The sequence below is a fragment of the Ursus americanus genome, chromosome 1 (assembly GCF_024610735.1).
Source record: "Ursus americanus isolate L20-20 chromosome 1, mUrsAme1.1.p, whole genome shotgun sequence".
NCBI classification, from domain to species: Eukaryota; Metazoa; Chordata; class Mammalia; order Carnivora; family Ursidae; genus Ursus; species Ursus americanus.
In genome coordinates, this window is record NC_142127.1 from 76,927,023 (window position 1) to 76,932,876 (window position 5,854).

The 5,854-nt window shown below is 37.9% G+C and overlaps 1 pseudogene; it reads right to left on the reverse strand.

The window, feature by feature from the left end:
• Positions 1–3,464: 3,464 nt before the first annotated feature.
• On the reverse strand, positions 3,465–3,900 carry LOC123798042 (large ribosomal subunit protein uL24 pseudogene; annotated as a pseudogene).
• Between the last annotated feature and the right edge of the window lie 1,954 nt (positions 3,901–5,854).

The window sequence follows — 5,854 nt, forward strand, 5'->3', positions numbered from 1 at the left end:
TTTTTAAATGTGTTTTTAAAGAGCTTATTATTAAAATTAATGAATTATCTCAGGGTGATCTCATGTATATATATCATGCCAAAGAGGTAAAAGGTTATTGAGCTGCACAGAGGAAGCTGATCAGGGTCTTGTGGTTCGACAATATGCATTCTGAGTAGGAGCCAGAGCTTAACTTCACATCTCAGAGGAGCTAGAATTTTCTGAGAAGGGGATGAAAAATGTACACTTACTGGGGTGGTGGAGGAGGTTAGGGCTGGAAGCCAGGTTACCAAATCACTGTCTGGAGCATGTGGGCAGTTGTAAAAGTGGGAGGAATGTTCAGACCACATCGTTTCCTAGTGAAAATGCCAATGCAACTTGTAACCATAGCAACACAATAGCCCTATTAAAACAACAATAACAAAAAAATCTTGATATCAATTGCACTTAATGGACACACAAAAAAACAACCCTTCACTCTTTACTAATAAGTAAAATTTTGTATTCAGTTTTTTTTTTCTTTTTATCCATCGGATTAATAATGCTTTGTTAGAAGATTTCGATTTCTCGATAATCTTTTCTCACACAGAGGCAAAAGTTTTAGAAATATAATCTGCCTGGTAATTTTGGATTGAATGTCAGACATTGTGAATATTCCCTTGTAAGGTGCTGGTTATTTTTATATTCCTATAAATATTCTTGATGCTTGCTCTGGGCTAAATTACTTGCATTCTCTGAGGTTTGCTTTTAAACGTTATTAGATGAGACAAGAACTGCTTCTAGTCTAGGGTTGATTTTTCCTCACTACTCATTCTTCTACCCAATGGGCCACGAAATATGAGACTTTCCACCCTGGTTGGTGGGAACAGGAGCTATTTCCAGTCTTAAGTGAGCAACAAGTTTTTTTCCCTCTAATTCTATCCCTGGCCTCAGGTAGTTCCTTTCATATATACACTGATCACTTTCTACCTGAACATGCCAGGGGGACCTTCTCAGATCTCTAAAGCTCTCTCTGTGAAGCTCTCACCTGTGAAACTCTAGCTGCCTTGGCATCCCTGAGTTCCAGTTCCATCCTCAATTTAGGGAGCCCGCCTCCCTGCACTGCGTCTTGGAAACTCTTTCCAGGCAGTAAGGTGGGGCAATCATAAAGCCCTCCTTGTTTTCACCCTGCTCTCAGGGATCACTGTCCTGTGCTGTCTGGTGTCCAATATCTAAAAACTGTAGGCTTATATATTTTGTCTATTTATTTTTTAGTTTTTCTTTCAAAAGGAGGGTTAGTTAGATCCTCATTATTCCATTTTGCCAGAAGTAAAAGTCTCCAACTTTATGGCTTCTGAATGTGGTTGATGGGTAACAAATTTGGAGAACAGAATAAATTACATCCTGACTGATCAATTAAAGCTTCTTAATGGTTTAGGATACCTTAGTAAAATTTACATCATTTCCTAGTGTCAAAACATAGTTCTCATAATTTTATATTCATAGTTTTCATATAAATATGTAGTGAGCAAGTATCAAAGTTTTATTTCTCATTAATGAGGTAACCAGAAAGATGATAAAGCCAGTTAGAAAACCGAGACACTGAGAAAGTAGATGATATATTAGGAGGGAGGGAGGGAGAAAGAGAGAGAGAGCAAGAGTGAGCGAGAATATAAATGTAAAAATATGTTGGAATAGGATTGCTAAATTTGATACAAAACTGGTTCATGTTCCATAGGCCAATAAAATCATAATCTTTGGGGTTATCTTCTTGGCTGAATAGAAATAATTGTTATTTCTATTATACAAAAACTCATTTGTATAATATTAATTTCCGCAAATTAACATCTAACCTTTACAGACTTAAACATGTCTTACAAATGTGTTGTGTCTTAAAAGATGACCCTTGGGTGGGCTTATGACCATGTTTTAGGAAGGCATTGAATGGACACAGTCATCTTTTTTGACTCATTCCCAAGTTTTGGAAATCTTAGCGTAAGTATTACCTGTAAGTCAATGAGAACTGCCATTATCTAGCTGGTCACTCTGGGTCTATGTTTGCTAGGGTAATGAAAAAATTAAACTACAGTAGTGTTTTATAACTGCAGTTACATGTTAGAATCACTTGGGGGAGCTTTCAAAAATTACCAAAGCCAGTAATATTGCACTATATATATGTATACCACATCTTCTCTCTCCATTCATCTATGGATGGACCTAGAGGGTATAATGAATGTTAAGGGAAATAAGTCAGAGAAATCAGATACTATGTGATTTCACTCATACGTAGAATTTAAGAAACAAAACAAATGAACAAAGAAATTAAATAGGGTCTTAAATATATGTTACAGGGTGCCTGGGTGGCTCAGTCATTTGGGCGTCGGATTCTTGATTTTGGCTCAGGTCATGATCTTGAGGTCATATGATCAGACCCCCTGTCAGGCTCTGTGCTGAGTGTGGAGCCTGCATGAGATTTTCTCACCCTCTTCCTCTCCCACTGCTCATGCTCTCTCTAACAAAAGAATCTATCTATCATCTATCTATCTATCTATCTATCTATCTATCTATCTATCTATCATCTAGCTAGCTATCACAAACGGGTGGTCGCCAGAGGGGAGGTGATAGATAAAGGGGATTAAGAGCACACTTACCTTGATGAGCATTGAGTAATGTATAGAAATGTCGAATCATATTTTACACCTTAAACAAATAGAACACTGTATGTTAATTTTACTTCAATAAAAAGAAAAATAAAACACTACCAAAGTCAGGGTCTCTTCCTAGACTAATTAAATTAGACTCAGAGGGTGAAGTCAGGGCATCATTAATTGTTTAAAAGTCCTCTATTTATTCCAGTGTGCAGCCAGGGTTGAAAACTACTGGTTTAGACTGGGTTTCTCAGACTTCTTTCAATAACAATGCTCTGTAATTCTATGGCTTGAAATACAGGCAACTCACTTTTACACTGAAGAAAGTAGACATAAATACAAACTCTGCTAGCTTTCTTGCACTACCAGTGACTTGGAAATAATTCAAGGCTGCCGGCATTCATTCTATGGTGTGGAAGCAGCGGGAAAGGCCAGGGGTGGGAGAGCTGAATGACTGGTCTTTGTGTTCCCATTAGAAATAGTCAGCTTGAGTTGCTGGAAAGAGACAGGAATGTCTGCAGATAATTTCTTTAAAAAAAAAGAAAAGAAAAATCAAAATTCATTTTGTGCCTCTGCTTCTATACTGTTGAGCCCAGAGCAGGTGTTCTTTCACACAGTTATTATTGGAGACTGCGTTTCTGATTTAAGACTGTGTATCAGTAAATCAAGGCTGTGACCCATAATATCTGTAAAAAGAAAATAATGCAACAAGTATAAATCTTTAAGATGATTTCAAATAATGAAATTCTACTTCAAATTCTATTCTTTCATGCTTGTTGGGTAGTTTTTTTTTTTTAATTGAAAAGCCTTTTTTTTTTCCACTTTAACAATTTATTTAAAGTCATATATAAGATGACTTTATTCCTGCATGTACTCAATTGTTTCTTCCTTGTATTTGCCCTTTTCCTTTCCCACTTGGTGAGATTTGCCTTTACATTTAAGGATATTTTGTGTGGTCTTTGCCCAGTTTTAGTCTAGTGATAACCACCTTGTTAGGGTGAATGCCCACATGGACAGTTGTGCCATCTGCCCTCTCTCTCTCTACTTGTTCAATGTAGATGACATATTTCTTCCTGTAAACCTGGACTAATTTGCCCATTTGCTGACCTTTGTAGTGCCCTCACACAGCCTATACGTCATCCTTTCAGATGGGCACGGATCGAACATTGTACTTCTGTCTCAGCTCTTTGAAAAGAAGGGAAAGCATAATCTTCCTGCTAATGTGGGAAGGTGCATTGAGATGACTTTTATGTTTCTTCCTCCGGGCAGAAGTCATAAAGAGATTGAACTTCATTTTGGCCTTTGGTGCTTTAGCAATGTCCTCAAAAGGGAAGAGAGAAAAGCATTTTTTTTGAAAGCAAGGGCTTTTGAAACTCTTTACTCTAAAACTACATTTATGAGAAACACATAGTAAATGTAACTAGCCAGCCAAACATTAAAAGAAAACTTCCTAAGTTTTTTTTTTTTAATCGTAAATTAATGTTGAATTTTCCCAATTGTTTCTGGGCATCTTTCTCAATAATTGTATGACTTTTCTTCCATCTGTTAATGTAGTGAGGAATATTAATAGATGCCCAAATATTAAACTGTTTTACTTCTGAACCCTACTTGGTCATGAAGGATTATTCTTTTAATATTCTATTTGATTATGCTTCCTCCCTGACACTTTTAATGATAATAATCTTTCCTTTGTGGTGAAACATCTCTGTGAGTTGCATAAGGATGGTATTAATTTTCATAGCCATTTGACAGATTAGAAAACTCAGACACAAATGTAGTAAATGACTTATTAGCCAAGAACAAGTAATTAGTGACAAAATCTATACTTAAATGTTTGGTGCCTGATTTCTGGTCTAGGAATTTTTTCCCACTACTCTCCTCTAGTAAATTTATGTTTTCATCAAGCAAACATCTCAATCATGAAATATTTCAGATAACCTTATGATACTTCACATAACCTTAGAATACTGTCTTGAAAACAGGATTTTTAATTCTAGATAAACCATGAACACTGTTTAAAATCCTAGTTCTTAATTCTTTCCTTTTCTTCTTCTCTACAGTAACAGTTCTCATAACCACATTTAATAATCATGGGTTTGGGGGAAGAATGTGTGGTGGAAGGTGGAGAAGATGAGAATAAGAGAGTTCAGGTGGATGGTGGAGCCATTGACTGAGCTAGAGAATCCACCTGGATGAGTAGATTTGAGGGTGAGGCTGCATGGATGGGCTTAGAAAGGTGTGGACACATTAGTTTGAATTTCCAGGTGTGAAATCTACAAGGCAGTTGAATGTGCAATTCTGAAAACATGTACAATTGGTAGCAATTGGCATAGAGGTGGTACCAGTAGTCTTGGGAACGGATGAAATCAACCAAGGACAGTATGAGGAGCAAAGAGATAGGAACGTGAAAGGCCAACATTTCTGTGGATCGAGAAAGAGGAGCCAAGAAGAAACACAGAAAGAAGAGTCAGAGAGTTGGAGAAAAGCAAGAGAGGGCAGTATCCTGAAAGCTAAAGGAAGAGAGATTCTCCTCTCTTCTCACCCCAACCTTGTCTTCTCCCAGGCTTTCCCATCTCAGTAAATAGCTCACCATCCACCCAGCTGCTCAAGTAAGCAAACAGGTACCTTTCTGATTACCTCCCACCTCCTCCCATCAGCAGGTCTTATCAATTCAGCTTCTAATTATATATGAATTTCTTCACTTCTCCTTCCATAGGCACCCCATGACTCCAAAACACTAACACCTCTTCCCCTGGACAACTGTAACAGCCTTCTGAGTGTCTTCCCTGCTTCTGATCTGGTTCTCCTTCTGCCTAGACCGCACTCCCACTAGCAGATAGAAGAACACTTTTACAAAAGCACAAATAAGATCCCGTCATTCCCCTGGTTAAAATCATCCAGTAGTTTCTCATTGCACTTTGACTAAAATTGAAACTTTGTCATGATCTAAGTGGACCCACATTTGGTCCCTGTCCAGCACTCCAACTGCATCCCGCACATTCTCCTACTACTGCTTATTAAATCCAGCCAATGGCCTTTTCTCTGTTCTTTGAACATACCAAGTTCATGCTCTCTCTGGGCCATTGTCTTTGCTTATTCTTTTGTCCAAAGTGCTCTGCCCCAGACCTATGCAAGCCTGGCTCTTACCCTTAGTTAAGCCTCAGTTTAAATATTACCTCCAAATAGGGCCTCCATAACAAAGTATCACAGACCAGGTGGCTTATACAAAAAAATTTATCGTCTCACCC